At 41.7% G+C, this 25,022-nt stretch overlaps 1 long non-coding RNA gene across 2 annotated transcripts in view; it reads left to right on the top strand.

Annotated features, from left to right (window-relative positions):
* Positions 1–628: 628 nt before the first annotated feature.
* LOC137232298 (uncharacterized) overlaps positions 629–25,022 on the top strand; it is a 75,912-nt gene continuing 51,518 nt past the window's right edge. For both annotated transcript variants that reach the window (XR_010946956.1, XR_010946957.1), the window contains exons 1-3: positions 629–755; positions 15,578–15,756; positions 20,118–20,189. This is a non-coding gene — a long non-coding RNA (uncharacterized lncRNA). The remainder of the gene's footprint in view (positions 756–15,577; positions 15,757–20,117; positions 20,190–25,022) is intronic.

Raw genomic sequence — 25,022 nt, forward strand, 5'->3', positions numbered from 1 at the left:
GGGCTAAGTTGCCCCGCAGCATGTGGGATCTTAGTTCCCTGACCAGGGTTCGAACCCACGTCCCCTGCATTGTAAGGCAGATTCTTTACCACTGGACCACCAGGGAAGTCCCTGAGGAGAGTCTTTAACATGTAAGAGAGGCCAAAACAATAGAAAAAGGGAACTCAGAAACAAAGATGCTGCAAAGAGCAGATGAAAACTTCAAAGAAACTATTGTTCATAGTCTTAGACTGGAAGAGATATTGCATCCTGAAACAAGAACAGGATGCCATAAAAAGGGAACAATCAGCAAACAAGTAAGAAATTTAAAATGTGATAACCAAGTGGTAGAAAGATAAAGTCAAGGAAACCTTTCAGAAAGTTAAACAGAAAGAAACAGAGATGGATAATAGGATGAAAGAGATAAGAAAGCCGTTGTGTCCCCCTTTGCCTGGCAAAGTAATAAAGCTATCCTTCTCTACTTCACCCAAAACTCTGTCTCTGAGATTTGATTTGGCACCAGTGTACAGAGAGGCCAAGCTTTCGGTAACAGTAAGAAGAATTAGAGGCCATGGCAATTGAGCTATGATCTTCTTTCTCTCTCTCCCCTTCCAGGTCATTGTGAAAGAAGCTCTGCTCTAGGCAGTTACAGCCAAGAACACAGGGTTCTCTCTATCCCCAGGGCCCAGTTGAGAGCTAAGGTACCTCCCTGAGAGTGGCAGACCACCAGCATTTCTCATCTCCCTCACCTCGGTGTTGCAGAAGCTGTATTCCAGGTAAGAGTAGCTGAGAGGGCTGGGGCTCTCTTCCTCAACCCATTCCCAACTTATAGGGTGGAACCTCTACCCTAGGCATGGAAGCCTGAGGATACTGAGGCCTTGATCTCCCTCACCCTGGTTCACTTATAGAGTGCAGGTTCCATCCTGGGAGAGGCCAGTTTAGAAGACCAAAGGCTACTGCCACAACCCAGCACCCTTGTAAAGCAGGAGTGTAACTCCAAGACACCAGCTTCAGAGCAGTGGCACAGAAGTTTTGTACAGGGAGAGAGGAAGTCCATAAGAGGGAGTCCATAAGAGCATAAGAACTCTGATGCTCTCCCCAAGGGAACTGACTTATTTGCAACAGAGTGTGGGGAAATACAAGCACATGGGTGCTCTCAAAAACAATGGAGATATTGATGGTAAGCAAAGTCTGGTAGTGCTTTGAGAAAAACAAGCTAAAAATTAGACTAAGTAGAAGTTTGCCAGAGAGAAGCAGGCAAAGAGATAACTAAAGAGCCCTCTTGAGGTCAGAACAAACTTCAGAGACTGACCTCAAAGACTACTCCTGCAAAGGGTCTTCATTTCATTGGATCAGACTGTGGAGCAATTTATGCCCCAGGGCATTGTTGAAAACAATAAAGCAATTAGTCAGCAATTAGTGGAGGCTAACAGCTGGGTGTGATACCAATAGAGACAGCTTAACAGAATGGTCAAGGAAAGAGATGAACAGAGCCCTTTTAAAACCACTGTCATTCCAGGGTGATGGCACATATCCAAGGCTATGCAGTTTAGGAGTGAAATCAGTCTACACACTGCAGGGGAAGTAAATTTCAAAATAGTCTAGCCAGATCACAAAATAAATAACCAAACAGCAAGAAGAAGCTGGGGGGAGAGGAGGATGGCTAGTATCCAGAGTTGCTGCAATGTATTATCTAAAATTTTATTACAAATATAATAAAATTATACACACACGGTTTTCAACAAAAAATTATGAAACATGCAAAGAAACAGGAAAATGTGACCAATGCACAAGAAAAAAAAAAGAAAACAGTCAACAGAGCTGCTTTTGAGAGGGTCCAGATATCAGACTTAGCAGGCAAAGATTTCACAGCAAATATGTTCAAAGAACCAAAGGGAACCATGCATAAAGAAGTAAAGTATGATGATAGTGTTGCCAAAATCTTGGCTGCCTGTACACTGATGCTGAAATGAGATACAGAGACAGAGTTTTGGAGGAGAAAGAAAGGGTGGCTTTATTCTTTGCCAGGCAAAGAGGGGAACACAGCAGACTAGCAACTCAAGAACTGTGCCCCCCTCCCTGGGGAATAGGGAGAGGTCTTATAGTTGGGGCTCGTGGTCAGGGGTATGCAATAAGGATCAAGGCAGTAACAGTCCTGCATTCTTCTTTCTTCTGCAGAGTTTCAAAAGGGTGGGGTTGCTGACAAGATTAGGGTGTGTGCAGGGTCTCAGGTGGTCAGTCTCCTATCTTGATGAGCTTCTCTGGTCCCTTTAATCTTGCCTCAGATGGTTTTCTGGCTGCTCCTCCCTTGATTTGCAATCTGCCCTTTGGAACTCAAGGTAGGTCATGGAGGCTGGAGTCTTGTCTACAAGAAATGGGGGACAAAAATTCCTCCGTACTTGGGGGCCCCATAGGGCCCTGCTCAGTTTCATTCGTATCTCATCAAATAGATAATATCAATAAAGAGAAAGACATTAAGATACAATTGGAAATTCTGAAGTTGAAAAATATAAGAATTTAAAAGAAAAGTCCAATAGATGGACTCAGCAGTAGACTTGAGCTGGCAGAAGAAAGAATTGGCAAACTTGAAGACAGGTTGATAGCGAATATGTAATATGAAGAACAGAGAGAAAAAAGAATGAAGAAAAAAGAACAGAGCTTTAGAGAAAAGTGAGATACTGTTAAGTGTACCAATATAAGCATAATAGGAGTACCAGAAAAAGAGGAGGAAGAGAAAATTTTAAAATATTTGAAGAAGTAATGGCTGAAAACTTCCCAAATTTGATGAAAAACATTCATCTACACATCTAAGAAGCTCAATGAACTCCAAGTAAGATAAATATGAAGAGATCCACACCCATACACATTGTAGTAAAGAAAGTCAAGGACAAAGAGAAAATATTGAAAACAGCAAGAGAAAAATGATTTGTCATGTCCAAAGAAACCCTAATAAAAATAACAGCTGCCTTCTCATCAGAAACAATGGAAGCCAGAAGGCCAAGGGATGACATATTCGAAATGCTGAGAGAAAAAAACTGTCAACCAAATCTTCTTTCAGCAAAACTAGCTTTCAGAAATGAAAGTGAAATAAAGACATTTCAAAGTACAGTAAGTCCCCTACATATGAACCAGTCCCATTCTGAGAGTGCATTCTTAAGTCCAATTTGTTCGTAAGTCCAACAAAGTTGGCCTAGGTACCCAACACAATCAGCTATGTAGTACTGTACTGTAATAGGTTAATAATACTTTTCACACAAGTAATACATAAAAAACAAACACAGAAAATAAAGGAAACATTTTTAATGTTACAGTACAGTACTTTGAAAAGTACAGTAGTACAGTACAACAGCTGGTATACAGGGGCTGGCATCGAGTGAACAGACAAGAAGAGTTACTGACTGGAGGAGGGAGAGGAGGTGGGAGATAGTGGAGTTGAAGGATCATCGCAATAGGAGATGGAGGGCAAGCTGCAATTTCACTCATGCCTGACGTTGATGGAATGCATGTTCACATCTTTGAAAGTTTGAAATTTGAAGGTTCATATGTAGGGGACTTACTGTAAACAAAACTTGAGAGAATTCATTGCTAGCAGACCTACCTTACAAGATATACTAAAGGAAGTTCTTGAGACTGAAAGCAAGTGACCTCAGGCAATAATTGGAAACTATATGAGAAAACAAAGAGTGTTAAAGACAATTAGGTAATTTATAAGATAGTATATGTGTATATTTCTCCTTTTTCCTCTTAACTGATTTAAAAAGCAATTATATAAAACAATATGTCTATAATTGTATTGTTGGTTATATAACATATAGAAATGCAGTGTATTTGACAATAACAGCACAAAGGAGGTGGGTGGAAACAAATTTGTATTAGAATAAAGAAATGACAACAGACTGTAATTTGGATCCACAGGAACAAATGAAGAGAGCCAGAATTGGTAAATAACAAACTCTATAATTATATATCCTCTCCCTTCTTCTCTCAGCTTCTTTAAAAGACATACAAATATTAAAAAAGTAAGAATTATAAGAATTTATTATTGGATTTATAACATATAGACATATACAAATACACTGTATACTATTTATTTTATAAATTAGTAATAATTAATAATAAATAACTATAATAACAATAGCACAAGGAAAAGGGAGTAAATATACAGGAGTATATAAATAAATGTGTAGGAGTAATATTTTTACAGCTCACTGGAATTAAAATAAATTTGAATCAGACTCTGATAATTACTAAGAAAATAACTCAAAAAATAGTGAAAATATAGTGAAAAAATTATTAAAGAAATTAAAATGTTATATCAGAAGGTATTCACTTAGTGTAAAATTAAGCAGTAAAGGAAGGAGAAAGGAACAAAAGAGATGTAAAACATATAGAAAACAAAAAATAAAATAGGAGACATAAATCCAGCTATAACAATACAACACTATACGTGAGTATATTACACAATCTGGTCAAAAGGCAGAGAGGGTCATACTGGACTAAAAAAACAAGATCCAACCCTATGATATCTAAAAGATAAATGCTTCAGATTCAAAGATACTGATAGATCGAAAGTAAAAGTATAGATGAAGGTCTCTTATGTAAAAAAACAAAACAAAAGTAAGCTGGAGTGGCTCTACTAATATCAGACAAAATAGACTTTAAAACAAAACTTGCAATGAGAGATAAAGAAGAACATTTTATAGTGATAAAAGGGCCAGTCCATCAGAAGACATAACAATTATAAACATATAATTGTTATGTCTGAAAAGACAACACCAACATGCATTAAGCTAAAACTGACAGACTTGAAGGGATAAATAGACAATTCAGCAGTAATACTCAGAGACTTCAATATCCCACTCTAAATAATGGGTAGTACAACTAGAAAGAAGATCAGCAAGGAAATGGAAGAGCTGAATAACACTATAAGCCAAACAGACCTAACAGATATCTAGGGAACTCTCCACTCAAACAGCAGAATACATATTCTTCTCAAATTCACATAGAGCATCCTCTGATATAAACCATATGTTAGGCCATAAAACAAACCTCAATAATTGTAAAAGGATTGAAATTATAAAAAGCATGTTCTCTGACTACAATGGAATTCAATTACAAATCAATAACAGAAAGAAATTTGAGAATTTTACAAATATGTGGAAAATAGGAGCATACGTCTAAAAAATCAATAGGCCAAAGAAGAAATCACAAGGCAAAGTAGAAAATACTTTGAAGTAAATAAAAATGAAGACACACCATATCAAAATTGATGGCATGCAGCTAAGGCAGTGCTTCAAGGAAAATTTATAGCTTCAAATGTGTCTATTATAAGACAAGAATGATTACGAATCTATAACACCACTTATCACCTTAAGACACTGGAAAGGAGTGCAAACCAAATCTAAAGCAAGCAAAGGAAGGAAATAATAGAGATTAGAGTGAAATTTAATGAAATAAGAGTAGAAAAGCAAAGAGAATATAAATGAAACAAAAAGTCAATTCTTTGAAATGACAAACAAAATTGAACAAACTTTTAGCTAGACTGACCAAAAGAAAAGAGAAAGAAGACTCAAAATACTAAAATCGGGAATGAAAGAGAAAACATCACTACTGATTTTAGAGATATAAAAAGGATTATAGGACTTCCCTGGTGGCACAGTGGTTAAGAAACTGCCTGCCAATTCAGGGGACACGGGTTCAAGCCCGAGTCCAGGAAGATCCCACATGCTGCAGAGCAACTAAGCCCATGCACCACCACTACTGAGCCTGCAAGCCACAACTACTGAGCCTGTGAGCCACAACCACTAAAGCCTGCGCACCTAGAGCCCATGCTCCGCAACAAGAGAAGCCTCTGCAAGGAGAATCCTGTGCACTGCAATGAAGAGTAGCCCCCACTCACTGCAACTAGAGAAAGCCTGTGTGCAGCAAGAAAGACCCAACACAGCCAAAAATAAATAAATAAATTTTAAAAAAGGATTATAAATGAATATTATGAACAACTTATACCAGCAAATTGGATAATTTAGATGAAATGGACAAATTCCTAGAAAGACAAAAAACTACTAAAACTGATTCAAGAGGAAATAGAAAATATGAATAGACCTATAACAGGAAATTAAATTAGTAATTTTAAAACTTTCGACAAGAAGAGACCAGACCCAGAATTCACTGGTGAATTCTACTAAACATTTGAAGAAGAATTAATACCAATTCTTCACAAACTCTTCCAAAAAATGGAAGAGGGAAAACTTCTTGTCTTCTTCTATGAGACAAAACCAGACAAAGGCATCACAAGAAAATAAAATTATGAAACAATATCTTTTATGAATATTTATGCATAAAAACATCAAAATATTAGCAAACTAAATCTAGCAAGATGAAAAGAATTTTCACCACAACCAAGTGGAATATTCTCCAGAAATACAAAGCTCAACATACAAAAATTGATCAATATAATACACCATGGTAATATAATAAAGGAAAAAAACCACACAATCATTTCAATAGATGAAAAAAAATTTTTGACAAAATCCAACACCCTTTCATGATTAAGAAAAAAGACAGAAAAAAAAACCTCAGTAAACTAGGAATAGAAGGGAACTGCATCAACCTGATACAAGGAATCTATGAAAAATCTATTGCTAACATCATACTTAATGGCAAAAGCCTGAAAACTTCCCCCTACAATCAGGAACAAGACAAGGATGTCCACTCTCACCACTTCTATTCAACAAGGTACTGAAGGTTTTATCCAGGGCAATTAGCCAAGAAGAAGAAATAAAAGACATTAAAACTGAAAAGGAATTTCTATTTGCAGAGGACATGATCTTGAATATTGAAAATCCTAAAAAATTGCTAGAACCGATAAACAAGTTCAACAAGTTTTCAGAGTATAATATCTATATACAAAAATCAACTGTATATTTACACATTAGCAACGAATGATATGAAATTAAGAAAACAATTCCATTTACTATAGCATCAAAAAGAATAAAATATTTAGGAGTAAATTTTTAAAAAGAAGTTCAAAACTTATATTCTGAATACTCAAACATTGTTGAAAGAAATTAAAGATGACCTAAATAGATAGAAAGATATTTGTGCTTGTGAATTGAAGGAAAAGATTAAGATAGCAATATTCTCCAAACTAATCTACAGATTAATACAGTCTTTATCAAAATCTCAGCTGGCTTCTTTGCAGAAACTGATAAACTGATGATAAAATTCATATGAAAATTCAAGAATCCTGAATAGCCAAACAATCTTGAAAAAAAAGCAAAGTTGGGGGCTTCCCTGGTGGTGCAGTGGTTGAGAGTCCACCTGCCGATGCAGGGGACACGGGTTCATGCCCCGGTCTGGGAGGATCCCACATGCCGCAGAGCGGCTGGGCCTGTGGGCCGTGGCCGCTGAGCCTGCGCGTCCGGAGCCTGTGCTCCGCAACGGGAGAGGCCACAACAGTGAGAGGCCCGTGTACTGCAAAAAAAAACAAAGTTGGAGAACTCACTTCCTGATTTTAAAACTTACCACAAATCAATGGTAATCAAGACAGTGTGGTACTGGCCCAAGAATAGACATACAGATCAATGGAATTGAACTGACAGTCCAGAAATAAACCCACACATCTATGGTCAACTGACTTTCAACAAGGGTGCCAAGACCATCCAATGGGGAAAGAATAGTCTTTTCAACAAATGGTTCTGGGACAACTGAGTATCCACATGTGAAGGATGAAGTTGAATCCTTATCTCACACCATATACAAAAATTAACTCAAAATGGATCAAAGACCTAAATGTAAGACCTAAAACTAAAAAACTCATAGAAGAAAATTTAGGGTAAACCTTCATGACCATGAATTTGGCAAAGTATTCTTAGAAATGACACTAAAAGCATGACCAACAAAAGGAAAAATAGATACATTAATCAAAATTAAAATCCTTTTTGCTTCAAAGAACTGTTTTGTGTTGGTTTCAGCCTATCAGTAGTGATGCTATTGGCTAAAAAATGCCTTAGGCATTCTCCTGGCCTCATAACTTGTGGCAAGCCTCCATAGACATTTCCCAGACTGGAGCCAATGCTGAGGTTGGACTGGCCCTTGTGGTTCTATTATGATTGCAAGATGCACCTCAGCAACAACTATCAGAGAACTTTGAAAAATCAAGGTTTATTATTGACAGGTCCTGGAAGGTACAGGGCATCCCCAAGGATCACACAATGAGGTTGTGGGGAGAGAGAGAGAAAGTGCGGACCGGGGTTCTGTCCTTGGGGTTGAGGGTGGGGTGCCTGGGATTTCGTGGGTTCACTCTTTACTGGCAAATTTAAAGCATAAGAGTGAGAATTAGGGCGTGGGAAGGGAAAAGCAGAGTCAATCAAGTGTTCAGTTACTCCAGGGCTTTCTGAAAGGAGAACTTCATGGGTGGGGTCGCCTGGCTACTTATCTATTTGTTTAACTAGAAGTTATGTCATACAGCTGGCAACATGTTTATTTGAGATGGATGTCTTGAAATGGATGCCTCAGAAATCAAAAGCTTAATGCCAGGCACTTACATTACAATACATAAAACCTTAGTGTCAGGGGTTTATACTACAAGGACACTATATTAATTTCCTAGGGCTGCCATAACAAAGTACCACAAACTGAGTGGCTTAAAACAATAGAAATTTATCTTGTCACAGTTCTGGAGGCTGGAAGTCCAAAATCAGGGTATTGACAAAACCATTCCCTCTGAAATCTGTAGGAGAGAATCCTTCCTTGCCACTTCCTAGCTTCTGGTGATAGTCGTCAATCCTTGGCATTCCTTGACTTACAGCTGCATAATTCCAACCTCCACCTCTGTCATAACATGGTGTTCTCTGACATCACAGTGACTGGTAATAGACACAGGGTTTCCATGTGTATCTTCACAACACCTTCTTATAAGGATACCAGTCATATTGAATTAAGGCCCACTGTATTCCAGTTTGACCCTAGCTTAATTAATTACATCTGCAATGACTCTATTTGCAAATAAGGTCACATTCTGAGAAACTGGGGGGTTAGGACTTCAACAGATCTTTTTGGGAAACATAATTCAACTCATAACAGACACTATCAGAAGTGAAAAGACAACCCATAGAATGTGAGAAAGTACTTATAAATTATGTATCTGATAAGGGACTTGTATTTAGAATATATAAAGAACTCTTAACAACCCAGTAATAAAGACAATTTAACCCAATTTTTTTTTTTTTTTTTTTTTTTGGCCGCACCATGTGGCATGTTGGATGTTAGTTCCCCTACCAGGAGTCGAACCCATGCCCCCTGCAGCGGAAGCGTGGAGTATTAACCACTGGACTGCCAGGGAAGTGCGTAATTTAACCCCATTTTTGAACGGGCAAAGGAGAGAATTCCCTGGCAGTCCAGTTGTTGGCACTCTGTGCTTTTGCTGCCTGGGGCTCAGGTCAATCCCTGATCAGGGAACTAAGATCCCACAGGCCACGTGGCATGGCCAAAATAATAATAATAATAATAAAATAAAATAAAACGGGCAAAGGAGATGAACAGACATTTCTCTAAGGAAGGTATACAAATGGCCAACATGAAAACATGTTCAACATCATTAACCATTAGGAAAATGAAAATCAGAACCACAATGAGATACCACTTTACATCCACTTATAATAAAAAAGGTAATAACGAGTGTTGTGATGGATGTAAAGAAATTGAGACCCTCATATAGTGCTGGTGGCAATGTAAAACGGTACACTTGCTTGGAAAATGGTCTGGCTGTTCCTCCAATGGTTAAACATAGAGTTACCATATAAGCCAGCCAATTCTACTCCTAGGTATATACCCAAGAGAAATGAAAACATACGTTCATACAAAAACTTGTACAAAGATGCTCATAGCACCATTATTTATAATAGCCAAAAAGTTGAAAAACTCAGATGTCAATCAATTGATAGATAAATAAACAAAACGTGGTGTATCCATACAAGGCAATATTATCCAGCCATAAAGTGGAATGAAGTGCTGATACATAACACAATATGAACGAACCTTGAAAACATTGTGCTAAGTGAAAGTAGCCAGTCACAAAAGACCACATATTATATGATTTCATTTATTTGAATGTCCAAAACAGGAAAATCTATATAGAGAGAGATAGATTAGTGGTTGCCTAAGGCTGAGTGATTTGCGGGGAGGTGGAGAGTGACTGGTAATATACAGAGTTTTTTTGTGGGTGATGAAAATATTCTAAAATCAATTGTAGTGATAGTTGTTCAACTCTATGAATACACTAAAAAACCATTGAATTGTACAGTTTAAATAAGTGAATCGGGACTTCCCTGGTGGTGCAGTGGTTGGGGGTCCGCCTGCCGATGCAGGGGACGTGGGTTCGTGCCCCGGCCCGGGAGGATCCCACATGCTGCGGAGCGGCTGGGCCTGTGGGCCATGCCGCTGAGCCTGTGCGTCCAGAGCCTGTGCTCCGCAACGGGAGAGGCCACAACGGTGAGAGGCCCGCGTGCCACGCAAAAAAAAATAATAATAAGTGAATCATATGGTATGTGAATTGTACCTCAAAAAACTGTTTTGAAGAATGGAGGGCTTCTCTGGTGGCACAGTGGTTAAGAATCTGCCTGCCAATGCAGGGGACATGGGTTCAAGCCCTGGTCTGGGCAGATCCCACATGCTGTGGAGCAACAAAGTCCGTGCACCACAACAACTGAGCCTGCGCTCTAGAGCCCATGAGCCACAACTACTGAAGCCTGCGAGCCACAACTACTGAAGCCCATGTGCTTAGAGCCCATGCTCTGCAACAAGAGAAGCCACTGCAATGAGAAGCCCACGCACCACAATGAAGAGTAGCCCTTGCTCACCGCAACTAGAGAAAGCCCGTGTGCAGCAACAAAGACCTAACACAGCCAAAAATAAAATAAATAAATATATTATTTTTTTTAATGGAGAGAAGATTCCAGAAAGTGACATCAGATCTTATACAAAGGATCAGGAATCAGATCAGAATCAGACCTCTTAACAGCAACATTTGAAGCTAGAAGTCCTCAAAGCAATGCCTTAAAGATGCTGAAGGAAAAGTACTTTCAACTGAGAATTATATACCCAGCCAAAGTATCAATACAATGTGAGAGTAGAATGTAGATATTTTCAGATATGCAAAGTTTGAAAAACTTTATCTCCCATGCAGACTTCCTGGGAAGCTACTGAAGGATGTGCTCCATCCCCTAGAAGGGCATAAAACAAGAAAGAAAAAAATTGAATCCAGGAAAACCAGAGATAATTAAAGAAGTTTCAGTATGTTGGCCAGGAGAAGTCCCAGGATGACAGCTCTGTGGCTGATCTAGAGCTATTAGTTCAGATGGAGGCAGGAGAACCAGAGACTCCAGTAGAGGTATCTCAGAGGGAAAAAAGAAATAAGGAATTGGAACTGATAATGAAAATGTGTATCAAGAATCATTTTACAGGGCTTTTGCAGGGTGTGGGAAGGGTCAAAAAAAAAAAATGAAAAAATGAGTCAACGATTACCCTGAAGAGAGAAAGAAGTTTACAAAGAAAGGAAAGGTAGTTACAGCATACTACTTGGCTCAGCCGTGAGCACTAGTGATTGATTGTGAATGTAACCAAGAAATGTGGTGTCATGATATTGAAAGGAGAGGGAAAGGGTGTAAGTAAACCTCATTTATCATGAGAGGAAGGCCAAGAGACAGTATCTAAATTGGACCTCTCTGGAGATAGCAATAATAGCAACAAATGCTTTATTTAGGAGATAAAAACCAGAAGAAATAACAGAATGAGTTGAGGTGGTCACTTCAGGAGAGCAGGGTGGAGTGACATAGGAGAGTGCTGTCTTTGTTCTAACCCTTTAGCACAGTTTGACTCTGTAAACAATTTTCGCACATGAATTTGGGAAGATAAAAATTAATTGAGGGCTTCCCTGGTGGCGCAGTGGTTGAGAGTCCGCCTGCCGATGCAGGGGACATGGGTTCGTGCCCCGGTCCGGGAGGATCCCACATGCCATGGAGCGGCTGGGCCCATGAGCCATGGCCGCTGAGCCTGCGCGTCCGGAGCCTGTGCTCCGCAACGGGAGAGGCCACAACAGTGAGAGGCCCGAGTACCGCAAAAACAACAACAACAACAACAAAAAACCCTGAGCAAACAACCCCATCCGTCTTTTCAGCCATCTCATAAAGTGCATTCTCACCCTGTGAGGCAGGTATGATAAGGGTTCTTGTGAGGGCCAAAAGAGATGCTGCTTCGTAAAACATGAAGTTGCATGTTGTTTAAAAGGTTGTTATCAGGCAGGACAGAAGGAAATATCCCCATGTTACACACAGGAAAACAGAAACCCCCCCCCCAAAAATGGAAGTAGTCCCCCAAATCGCACAGCTGGCAGAGCTGGAGTTCTGACTCCCTGTCTGGCTTTCACTCAGCTGGCATCAGGCCCAGGGACCTCTTAGCAATCATGCTTCCCCACCTCCCCTCTCTCCCAGCTGACCCCACCCTTGCCCTCAGACACTTTCCACAACTTCCCTGGCTCTGAGCCCCACCTGGAGGGTGATTAATGTGAGGGCCCTTGTCATCAGGACTGAGTCCTCATTCTGGTCACACTCTGAGCCCTGATCCTGGTCATAGACTGATCCCTGATGCTGGTTGCAGACTGAGCCCCCCATCCCTTGCCACTAAATCCCTTAACAATATTTACAACCAAACATAAGCTGGGCCTGGCCTAGAAGACATGGATGGCTGGGTTCCATCCCTCTCCAGTGCTGTCTCAGGGTCAGGGTTGGTGCAGCTGTGGCCTGGCTAAAGTCTGTGACATGGTTTCCCTCCATCCTGGACTAGACTCAAAGCCACAGCCTGTGCCCAGTCCATTTCTGTCCCTTCCCACTGCTGTTCCTTGTGCGGGTGGGGGATTGTGGGGCCCATGGTACACTTTGAGCAGAGATTGTCTGTGATGAGTCATCCTTCCTCACAACAGAGGAGTCTAACATGGACAGTACTTTTTCTGACTTCTCTGCTGCAAGGGAGTAACCTCACCAACACATATGTTCAAGTACAGCCTTGAACTGGCTGTTTCCCACCCTGAGCTCTTCACTCCCATCCCTCACCAGGGCAGCATTTCTCCAACATGATTTCCAGGAGTTGCCAGAACACTGGCTTGTTGCAGCTGCTGCCCTGCGCTTAGTGACTGGCACGCCCTCCGAGCAGTCCTCTAGGGTCAGTTGGGAGGCAAGGCTGACTTTTAACCCTCTCATCTCTTGTCAGTCCCAGGAGAGGTGGAAGGTCAGGGAAGGGGCAGTGGCAGATGCTGGGTCTGGGAAAGTTGGAGGGGAGAAGACAAAGGGGTGGGGTGGGGGCCAGGCATAGGATCATGGCCTTGATATACCACTGGGTCACAAATGTCAGGGCAGTCAGGAAGCTGAAAGACTTCCTCTCCTGCCCCTGTGTCAAACAGATGGAGAAATGAGGTCCCTGGAAGAGGAATGTTCCCAAGATCCCACAATGACTTGGGATCAGATTGGGGGCCCAGACGATTTTTTGCACTGAAGATTAGCCTCGGGCAGAGGGGGCAGACTCCACGGCCCCTAAGGCCAGAAGAGGACTCTTGCAGAAGGCCTAGGGAGACAGAGGGAAGGGCTCCAGGGGAGGAAGATCTTCCTTATTATCTGAGTTGTCCAGCCCCTGGGACCTCTGGTTGGAGGGGACGTAGGGTCAGAGTTCCTTGTCATCAGAAGCATAGCAAGCACAGGCTGGACCGCAGTATGAGGATGTGCCCACAGTGAGGGGAGCTTGCTTGCTCCTCTGGCCATGTTTCTTTTTGTGGGACTGGAACCGAGTTGTGTTCCCCACAATCCTGGGGTTCCTTTGCTTGACCTAAGGGTCTGCTGTCCTTTCTGAGCCCTCAAGGTCCAGAACAGCTCCCTTGAGCAGCCCTGGAGCTCTGCAGCTGCCTCTGGCTGGCCACAAGGCACTGGGGCTGTAAGAAGCACCTGGACCTAACATAGTAAGAATATGTATTTGAGGAGGAACGTTGGGAGAGGGCCACCCTGGGGGGTGTTGCTTATGGGAGCAGACTCGGTCCGAGAAAATCATGGTAGCAGGTGGGAACCCTGTCCCTCCTCCAAGCCAAGGGTCTGTGCTGCAGCTTTAGGGTGGCAAGAGGTGCTTAGGCTCTTGCCTCAATGCTGCTACCCAGTGCCTCCCAGATCCTCCCTGCCTGTGCACCAAAGCCTGTTTTTGGGGGCCTCTGGTGGCTGTGTCACCCTGGGGCCATCCTTTCTCCACTTTGGTTGTTTATGTGTCTCTCTGCCACTAGGCTGACAGCTCTTTGAAAGCCAAGTATTGCGGGTGGGTTCTCCGGGAAGCAGACTATGACTCAAAGTTTAGCATGCTGGATGTTCTTTAAGGAGACGTCTTGAGATTGATGCCTGTAGAAGGGAGGGGGAAGAGGCAGAACTGGGCAGAGCTGCACTGCAGGCCCCACCCCAGCTTTGGTTGCCTCATTGGGAGCTTGGAGCAGAATGGCCTGTCACAGTCCCACACTGGGTTGAAATAGCTGGGCCTTTATACCCCAACTAGATTAGTCTTTGTGTATAGAACACCCAGAGAAGGACATGACCTCTGGTAAAGCAAGTATCTGCAGCTGAAGCAATCCCTCAAGGGGCTGACAGCCCACAATACTCCTGCCCCTGTGTACCAAGTCCTTCCCTGAAGGGGAAAATGGGCATCGCATCTCAGTGTCTACTGTCCTGTGTTTTAGCGGGCTTTTAAGGAATGCTAGTTGCAGGAATGCATAGATTGCTTTGAAAGAAGCCCCTAAAACATTCTGGCCTCGTTCTCCCTGTCTATTAAATGGGTATATCTTTTACACTTATGCTATAAAAGGCAAAGCTCATTATAAACACCATGTCCCATGGACGTATGCAACTCCCTTCAGTTCTCTTTCAGTTAATGCCCTGAGGTTGGGGCTAGGGCACTGACGGGTGGAGTGGGGAGTGGAGGGTAGGTGGGGTGGGCTTGGCAGTTAGTGGTTGCTGTTTTAAGGAAAACCACAGCTGCCTGTGGTTTAGGGCGGTCAGTGAGGCCCAGGGGAAGGGAGGTTCACATGCAGGGTGGGCTGCGGGCACTGAGTCACCACCCAGAGGAAAACCACAGCTTCAAGAGCCCCAAGGCCCAAGGAAGAGTGGCAGATGAGCTGGGCAAGTGCCAGGTCTCAGGAGCGGGGATTTGGACAGCCTCCTTACTTCAAGGGCCAGCCCTGTTCCGGCTTGCAGGGAAGCACCTACCGTATGCCTGCCATGAGAAAGGCTGGCTCGGTGGCACATCTCTGTGCAACAGAACAGAGCAAGAGCTGGGTGACTCTAGAAAAGAACTATCCCTCTCTGGTCTCTAGCTCTCCACTCTCTGGGAAGATGGGGACAACTCTTGAATTTGAGAAAATTCATCTAAGATATCTGAAGACTCATAGTCCACAACTTTGCTTATATATAATTTTACCATCATCATTGTAGTCTAGAGTGGCTGCTATCTGTCACATTGCATTCATCTAATGATTCCTCAGTAACTATGAAATGTCTGTTTTTCTCTTTCTTCTTTGTAGGAAAATGAAATATTCTGAATTCTCATCTTCTACAATGAAAGCTAAAACAAACAAAGACGTTTCCAGACTTCTTGTTTCCATCTTCTTGAAAGATGTCTAATGCTTTGGACAAAACAATAAGAAAATTGAAAGATGGTGGAATAGTAATGATTCATATCACTATTGAATCATCCTTCCAGGTAATTCCATCATTCTTCTGTTTTTTTTATTATTTTAGTCTCTGTTTTTAAAAAGCATGGTTGAGAATAATTAATGAGTAATGATGAAATATAGTTCCTAGGAGGATGAAATAGCAAAATGTTTTAAGATCAGGATAAATTTTTTTTTTGCGGTACGCGGGCCTCTCACTGTTGTGGCCTCTCCTGTCGCGGAGCACAGGCTCCGGACACACAGGCTCAGCGGCCATGGCTCACGGGCCCAGCCGCTCCACGGCATGTGGGATCTTCCTGGACCGGGGCACGAACCCACGTCCCCTACATCGGCAGGCGGACTCTCAACCACTGTGCCACCAGGGAAGCCCCAGGATAAATTTTGAATTTATCCAGGATTCAATGGATCAATATGGTAATTGATACATTTTGGATATATAAAGGATCCAATGGATTGTTATGGCAATTGTAAGATAGAACAAGCTTTATTCTATTAAAAAGATAATTGAAATTTCTCTTTGGGTTTTGGAAGACCCCTGTGAAAGGATAAAAGTCATAAAATATCAATCCTTATGAAGAGTTAAAACTGCTCAAAAAAGAAACTTAAAAATTAAAATTAGGTTTAAAGGACTCTGATGGTATACTGAGAGTTAAAATAAAATTCCCCAAGGGGGATTTAGCTGAAGGTCCACTTTTCCCTACACCCAAATAGGGAGGAATAAGCAGAGACTGTGAATTTGACATAAAATGAGACCCCATGCAAATGACAAATGACATGCAAAAAGATGCAAATAAATGGGGACAGTAATGAGGGCCCCAGTGCTCCTGGTAGACATGGGATACTGGCTTCCTCTGGTTGGAAGGTAGTTCCAAGAGAGCTGCCCCATCCTCTTCCCAGGGGCCACATGGCCCCTCTGGCTGGGAGACTCAGGCCCAAAGGCTGTTCTTGCTTCCTTGTTCCCTCTTCCAGTCATCTGCAGAGGCCCCTGTGGCCCACTGGAACCCTAAGACTTGGCACTCCAGGCCCCCTGCCACTGCCTGCTCACTCTGCTCTCCCTGCTGCATGGACCCTGGGGATGGAGTGTGGCACTGGATTCAGGGCACTATGGAGTCAGGACAACAGGGCATGGTGGATGGTTCTGTGGCACTCCCTGATCTCCTTCACGATCTGTTCCTTCTCTTACACAGCCCCCTCCCTGCCCCCACACCATATGTTCAGCTGTTCTCTTCCTCACAGCTTCTGCAAACTCATTGTTTCTACCTCTTAATCTCTTAGATTGCTGGGCATGACCTCAGAGTCCAGATAGCTTCATGGCCTCTTTGACATGCACCCTTTCAACTTAGCCTCAACCTCTCAAATCCCTAAGGGAGGAACTTCTAGTCATGGTAGGGTCATTGGTTTTAGATAGAATCTTCCATGGTAAACAACTATGAATGTGAGCAAAATATATGTGACAACAGTTTGCAGGGACTAGACAGCAGGCAAAGCAGGGCTATGATCTTTGGCAGATGGAGGGTACACAAGGTGAGCCCCATATTTACCCACTTTTCTTCCTGAGGCCATTTTCCAAACTGAGATGCAGGGAGCTAGACCAAGCAGGAGGTGACATCTCAAACAAATGTTTTGTTTTGTTTTGTTTTGTTTTGCGGTACGCGGGCCTCTCACTGTTGTGGCCTCTCCCGTTGTGGAGCACAGGCTCCGGATGCGCAGGCTCAGTGGCCATGGCTCACAGGCCCAGCCACTCCACAGCATGTGGGATCTTCCCAGACCAGGGCACAAACCCGTGTCCCCTGCATCAGCAGGCAGACTCTCAACCACTGCGCCACCAGGGAAGCCCTCAAACAAATGTTTTAAAATAAGTAAGAATAATATGTTAAAGAGAATAGAGCAAAAGATGGACCAAATGGGTGAAAAGCTTGAGTATTTAAACAGAAAATTTGAATCTATAAGAATGAAAAAAATTGGCATTCTAGACTGCAAAATACAATATCTGAAATTAAGAACTCACTGAATGGGTTTAACAGGAGACTGTATACAGCAGAAGACAAGATTAGTGACCAATCAATAGAACTTATCCAGACTGAAGCAAGAGTGAAAAAGAATTGAGGAATAAACAGAGCTGAGCATAAGAGATATGCGGGACATGCTCAAATACTTGAATAAATAATGACTGACAATTTTCCAAATATGATGAAAGGCATCAAGCCACAGATTCAAGAATATCAGTGAGCTCCAGAAGGATAAGTATAAAGAAAACTACACCTAGGCCTATCATAGGTAAAGTGCTGAAAATCAAAGACAAAGCAGAAAATCCTAAAAGCAACCATATATTTAAAGAAAGAAGGAGAGGGAGAGAGAGAGGGAGTTAGTTATCAGTTAACAGCACTGATGACTGATTATGGAAGCCAGAAGACAATGAAATGACATTATTAAAATGCTGAAAGAAAAAAACCCTACCAATCTAGAATTCTATGCCCAGAAAAATATCTTTCAAAATTGAAGGCAAGGAATTCCCTGGTGGCGCAGTGGTTGAGAGTCTGCCTGCCGATGCAGGGGACACGGGTTCATGCCCTGGTCCAGGGGGACCCCACATGCCACGGAGCGGCTGGGCCCATGAGCCATGGCCGCTGAGCCTGTGCGTCCGGAGCCTGTGCTCTACAATGGGAGAGGCCACAACAGTGAGATGCCCGTGTACCGCAAAAAAAAAAAAAAAAAAGAAGGCAAAATAAACATGTTCAAGTGGACAAAAATTCAAAGAATTTGGTTTGTCACTAGTACACATCAGCACTACAGGAAATTCTTAAGGGAGTTCTTCTGGCTGAAGAAAAATGATCCCTGTGGGAACTGCAGGAAGGAATGAAAGGCATAGCAAAAGATACAAATGTATATAATTATAAATGAATATTGACTATTTAAAACAACAATAGAGAATTCCTTGGTGGTCCAGTGGTTAGGACTCCATGCGTCCACTGCCAAGGGCCCAGGTTCAATCTTGGTTGGGAACTAAGATCCCACAAACTGCACAGCCAATAAATAAATAAATAAAATTTAAAAATAAATAAAAACCAACTTAAAAAGAATAATATCTCATAAGATTTTTAACATAAAAGTAAATATATGTCAGCAATAGCACCAAAGATGGGGATTAACAGTTCTAAGGTATTTGCATTAAGTACTAACTATAAAAATACTAATTTAAAGTAAATTGACATAAATCAAGGATGCATATTGTAATATCTAGGATGATCACTAAAATCATAATGAAATAAGATGCAATTAAAAAGCTAATAGTAGAGCAAAATGAAATAATAAAAATTAAAAAACTTGATTAACCCAAAGGAAAATCAAAAGGGAGGAATAAAAGTACAAAGGATAAATAGAAAATAAATAGCAAGGTAAACCCAACTATGCCAGTAATTACAATTAATGTGAATAGTATAAATATGTCAATTAAAAGACAAGGATTATTAGACTAGGTAAAAAACAAAATCTAACTCTGCTGTTTACAAAAGGCTCACTTTAAATAGAAGGAGACAGAAAAGTTAAAGGTTAGAAAGCAATGTCATATAAATACTAACCCCCAAAAAGCTGATATGGACACATGAACATTAGAAATTTCAAGTTAATAAGTATTATGAGAGAAAAAGACTATGTCATAATAATCAAATTCCTAAGGTACTATCTATTTGGCCCAACTAGTACAGCCAGACCAGGTTATAAGCCACTAGCTGTGAACTGACTGCCCTTTCCCATCCCCAGGATGTACTGGTGTTAAGGAGAGCTGCCCTTTCAGCAGCTCTAAGGAGGAAGGTGTGGGCCCCTTGCCACTCCTTCTGGTTTGCTCCTAACTGCTCTGTGTTTAATGTCCAAAAGGGTACCCAGGTGTGACTGACCATGCTTCCTTCATCCTAGGCAAGTGCTCAGTTACTAGGATCTCAGTCTGAATCTGGGGTGTACAACACTCCAAGCTTGACTTTGAGCTGCAGTCCTGCCAGGATCCCCATCCCAGAGCCCGTGGCCTTATGGTGGGAGGTGACAGTCCCTGGAAAATCCTATCTTGTTTGGCCTTAGCCACCATTCTCATGGACAGTGACCATGTGGGCTCATGACTGTGGCTCAGCCTCTTCCCTCACCCCAGTGTACAGGCAGGTCTTTGCTACCAACATGTTGGGCAGGCTGCATAGGGCAGGACATGCAGCTCCCCAACAGGGCCACAGTTCATGGCTAATATACCTAAACAATCATCTCTCAATTTCTGTGACCTCCCTTCTATGCCACAGAGAAAGCAGTGGGACAGGGTAGGCCACACTATGTCTGGGTCTGTCTGTGGCCGTATGCCTGGCTCCTGCCTCAATTACTAGCTCTAATCTTTAGCACTTTCCTCCTTCAGGCACCATTCCATCTCCCTCCAGCTCCAACTGCTCCTGCCCCACTCTTGGGATCCCTCCATTTGAAAGAGGAGGTGAGATGCCTTTCATGGTTCTCCATTTATGGCTCCCCTTCCTCCCAATTCTGCAAACTTTCAAGGCCCTGCCCATATGGTTTGACAGGCCTCAGCAACAGCTTTTGCCTGCCTGGCTAGTCCCTACCCCTGCTCACCTGGGCAGATCCTGACCCACTCCAGCTCATAACCTGGGCTAGTTTTGGTAGACCCACCACTAGTAGTCACCTTGTCCACAATGTTCTCTCAAGAGACATTATCTGTCTTGTTGGAGTCTAACATTCTCTGTGAGATTTTATTAGCTGTGGCAGGTGTAGGGCACATGACAACTGGGATGAATGATATTAATTAGTTTTAACCTCATTCAGGGGGCTAAGGGGCTGAAGAGTATGGGCTCTGCAGACTGGCCTGGGCTTGAATTCCATCTCTGTGATTCTGACCTCTTTGAGCCTGAGTTTCCTCATCTGTGAAATTGATTAATATCTACCTCCTAGGAGAGTTGTGTGGAATAAGTAAAATGATGTTTATGAAGTGCTTAGTATAATGCCTGGCACATAGATAATGCTTAATACCACAGATGGTAGATTGTTATTTCTGAGGACCTCAGCTAGGTTATAAATATTCTAAGTACAGAGACCATATTTCTATTTTGTTGTGGCTGGGTTTTTCTATCTTTTTATTTTTTGAATTCTGGAATATATCATATATACAAAAGAATATGCCTTATATAACATATATGTACAAGTTTAAATAATAATAGTATGATTAATACCAATATACTTAATTCCCAACTAGAAAATAAAACACATCCAATTCCTTGGAGCCTTCTATGTCTCTTCCCAAATCATATCTGCTCTCACGACTCCAGAGGTTACTACTGTCCTGAATAGTATAGTGTAAGTAGAGGTCATAAATACAGGGGGCAGTAGGAGACACACCTACTCGTCACAACCAGGGAGGTGTAATGGGAGCCAGAATTCCCATGCCCTCCCAGAAATAACACATAATACCCCCCACTCAAGGGTCAGTGGAGGCTGTTATGAACTGAATTGTGCCCTCCCCCATTCATAAGTTAAAGCTGTAACCCCTGATGATACAATGTTTAGAGATAGGGCTGTTAAGGGGGTAATTAAGGTTAAACGAGGTCATAAGGGTGAGGTCCTAATCCAATAGATGTCCTTATAAGAAGAGGAAGAGACACATGGGATGCAAGTGCACAGAGAAAAGGCCATATGAGGACAGAGGGAATAGGTGGCCAACTGCAAGCCAAGGAGAGAGGTCTCACTAGAAAGCAAATGCCAACATCTTGATCTTGGACTTTCCAGCCTCCAGAATGTGAGACAATAAATTTCTATCATTTAAGCCACCCAGTCTGTGGTGTTTAGTTATGGAAGCCTGAGATGACTAATATGGAGGCTGAGTGGGGAACCTGGATGTCAAACCCTGCCTTGCCATAATGAGGTAGCACCTCCCTTCCTCTGCTGGACCAGTGTCAGAGGAAGCCAGCTAAAACAAAACATTTAAATAAGATCCAGAGTCCCATGACATAATAGCTAAAATACCCAGGTTTTGGTAGAAAATTACTTGTCATACCAATAGCCAAGAAGACCTCACACTGAAGGAAAAAAGAAAGAAATAGATGCCAAACTCAAGATGTCAGAGATGTTAGAATTATCTCATGAAGATTTAAAAGCAGCCATCATACAATGCTTCAGTAAGCAACTGCAACACACTTGAAACAAATTAAAAAAGAGAAAGTCTCAGCAAAGAAATATAAGTTATAAAGAAGAACCAAACGGACATTTTGGAACTGAAAAATTCAATAACCAAATAAAAGACTTGGTGAAAAAAAAAAACAAAACAACTTGGTGAATGTGCTCAACAGCAAAATGGAGGGGGACAGAAGAAAGAATCCATGAACTGAAAAATAGAACACTAGAAATTACCCAATCTGGACAGCAGAGAGAAAAAACTGGAAAAAAAAAGTGAACAGAACCCCAGGGACCCAGGGGACTATAAAAAAAGATCTAATATTCGTGTCACTGGCATCTAAGAAGGAGAGAAGAATATGTAGGATGGGATATATTGTGATGGTCATCTTTAGAAAATACAATCCATGTTTCATGGAGCTATAGTTTTTTATTTCACTTCAACATTCTATTGTGTGATTGAACCATAAGGTTTTTTTTTTGTTTTTTTTTAAACATAATTCCTCCGTCATTTTGTTTATTTATTTATTTTTGGCTGTGTTGGGTCTTTATTTCTGTGCGAGGGCTTTCTCTAGTTGCAGCAAGTGGGGGCCACTCTTCATCGCGGTGCGCGGGCCTCTCACTATCGCGGCCTCTCTTGTTGCGGAGCACAGGCTCCAGACGTGCAGGCTCAGTAGTTGTGGCTCACGGGCCTAGTTGCTCCGTGGCATGTGGGATCTTCCCAGACCGGGGCTCGAGCCCGTGTCCCCTGCATTGGCAGGCAGATTCTCAACCACTGCATCACCAGGGAAGCCCCATAAGTTTTTATTCATTCTATTGTAATGGACATTTAGGTTGTTTCCATTTTTATTGCTATTTTAAACAGTGCTCTGGGAATATTCTGTTCATGTCTGCAGCAGTGGAATTGCTGGATCAAAGGGTATATGAATATTCACCTTCACCAAATAATGTAAAATTGTTCTTCAAAGTGAGTGTACTAATTTTTAGTCCCACAGCAGTTTAATAGTTACATTTTGCCAACATCTTGTCAATCTTTAAAAATGTTTCCAAACCAGTGGGCATGAAATGGTAATTTGTGTTTTTATTTGCATTTCCCTTTCTGCTAACAAGGTTAAGTATATTTTGATAAATTTAATGGGCCGTTTGTGTTTTCTGTGAAAAACGCAAATGCCTGTTTGTGCTTCTGAAAATTTTTCTATTGGATATTTTGTCTTCCTGATTGATTTATAGGATTTGGCTACTAATCTTTTTTTGGCTTTATGTGTAAAAAATTCTGTTAGGACTTGATTGGCAAAGTAATACAGCTATAGGACAATTTGGGGAGAAATAACAACTTTACAATATTGAATCTTTCTATCCATGAACATGGTGTTGCTGTGTTTGGTTTTCTTATTGCCTTTCAATAATGTGCTATAGTTTTCTACATAAATATTTTGCACATCTTTTGTTAGATTTATTTTCAATGACCTTATATTTTTCATTGCTATTATAAATTTTTAATTGCATTTTCTGACTTTATTGCTGATGTTTATAAATTCATTAGACATATTTATTGGACACTGAATTGATATTTTGTCCCAGGCTGTAGATTGCCTTTTCATTTTGTAAACAGTGTCTTTTGAAGATCACTGATTTTAAGCAATTTGTTTATGATGTACCTTGGTGTGGTTTCCTTCATGTTTCTTCTGTTTGGGGTTCATTGAGCTTTTTTGTAACTGTTGGTAATTGTCAACAAATTTGGACTCTTCAAATGTTTTTCTGTCCTGCTTTCTCCCTCCTCTTCTTCTGGAACTGCAATTACATATATATTATGTTTCTTGGTGTTGTCCCACAGCTCACTTTTGCTCAACTCCTTTTTTTTTTTCAGTCTTTTTTTTCTATATATATTTCATTTTGGATAGTTTCTACTGCTATGTCTTCAAATTCACTAATCTTTTCTTCTTCAGTGTCTAGTCTACTACTAACCGCAACTAATGCATTTGTAATCTCACATAGCGTATTTTTATTATCTAGTAATTAAATTTGCATTAAAAAATATTTATTTATTTGGTTGCACTGGGTCTTAGTTGCGGCAGGCAGGCTCCTTAGTGCGGCTTGCTGGCTCCTTAGTTGCAGCATGCATGTGGGATCTAGTTCCCTGACCAGAGATTGAACCCAGGCCCCCTGCGTTGGGAGTGTGGAGTCTTAACTACTGCACCACAAGGGAAGTCCCTAAATTTGCATTTGAAAAAAATACTTTTCATGTCTCACTATGCTCAGGCTTTGTCTACTTTTTTGAAGATATGCAATATATTTATAACTGCAGTTTTAATGTCCTTGTCTACTAATTCTATCATATATGTCATTTTTGAGTCTGTCTCTACTGATTTATTTTTCTTACATTATGGGTCACATTTTCCTACTTCTTCATATACCTGTTAATTTGTTTTCTTGAGAATAAGTCAATTTTATTAACTTGCAAGCAAGGAAGTAGCAAGGTGACCAAAGTATGCTGCTTCAGAGAGGGTATGAGGAGGAGTAGTGAGATAGCATAGACACAGATCATTTGCCTAAATGGAATGTTGCCTAAGCAGGAAAGAAAATGAGGTCTTTTGGCAAGATGGTAGCAACATTAGGTCTCTATCATTTTATCAATTGTCACAGAGAGGGCCTTTGTGGAAAGCGGGCCTGAGGTACCTGTAATCAGGAGCAGAAACACATGACCAGGACACATTTGTGTGTGAATTGAAACCACAAGATTCATCGCCCCCAAGGTGTGTCTCACTGGCCAATTAGTAGAAGGCAGGAAACAGTGTCACCCCAGACAAACAGCCAGCCTCAGAGCAACAAGAGGTAATGATAAACAGGCAGGCCACCCCCAGTGCATTTTCTCAACCTCAGAGGATGCAGTGTATGCAGGTTGCCCATCCCTTAGTTTGCAGACAAGCAGATCTTCCTGTGCAACTTCATTTCTTAGCTGGAATTCCCAGTGTGGGCGCGTTGGAGAGGCCTCTGATGCACTGCAGCAGCCCGCTTTAGTCCGTTTCGCCTCTATGTGGCTTGCTTGCTGGCAGCCCTCTGTGGTCCGCCACCACTTTCAGGGTGATGGCATTGAAGCCTCCTCTGAGTCTGGCTGCAGCCCGGATACAGTGTCTCTCTCCCAGTG

This window comes from Pseudorca crassidens, chromosome 1, assembly GCF_039906515.1.
Source record: "Pseudorca crassidens isolate mPseCra1 chromosome 1, mPseCra1.hap1, whole genome shotgun sequence".
Classification (NCBI taxonomy): Eukaryota; Metazoa; Chordata; class Mammalia; order Artiodactyla; family Delphinidae; genus Pseudorca; species Pseudorca crassidens.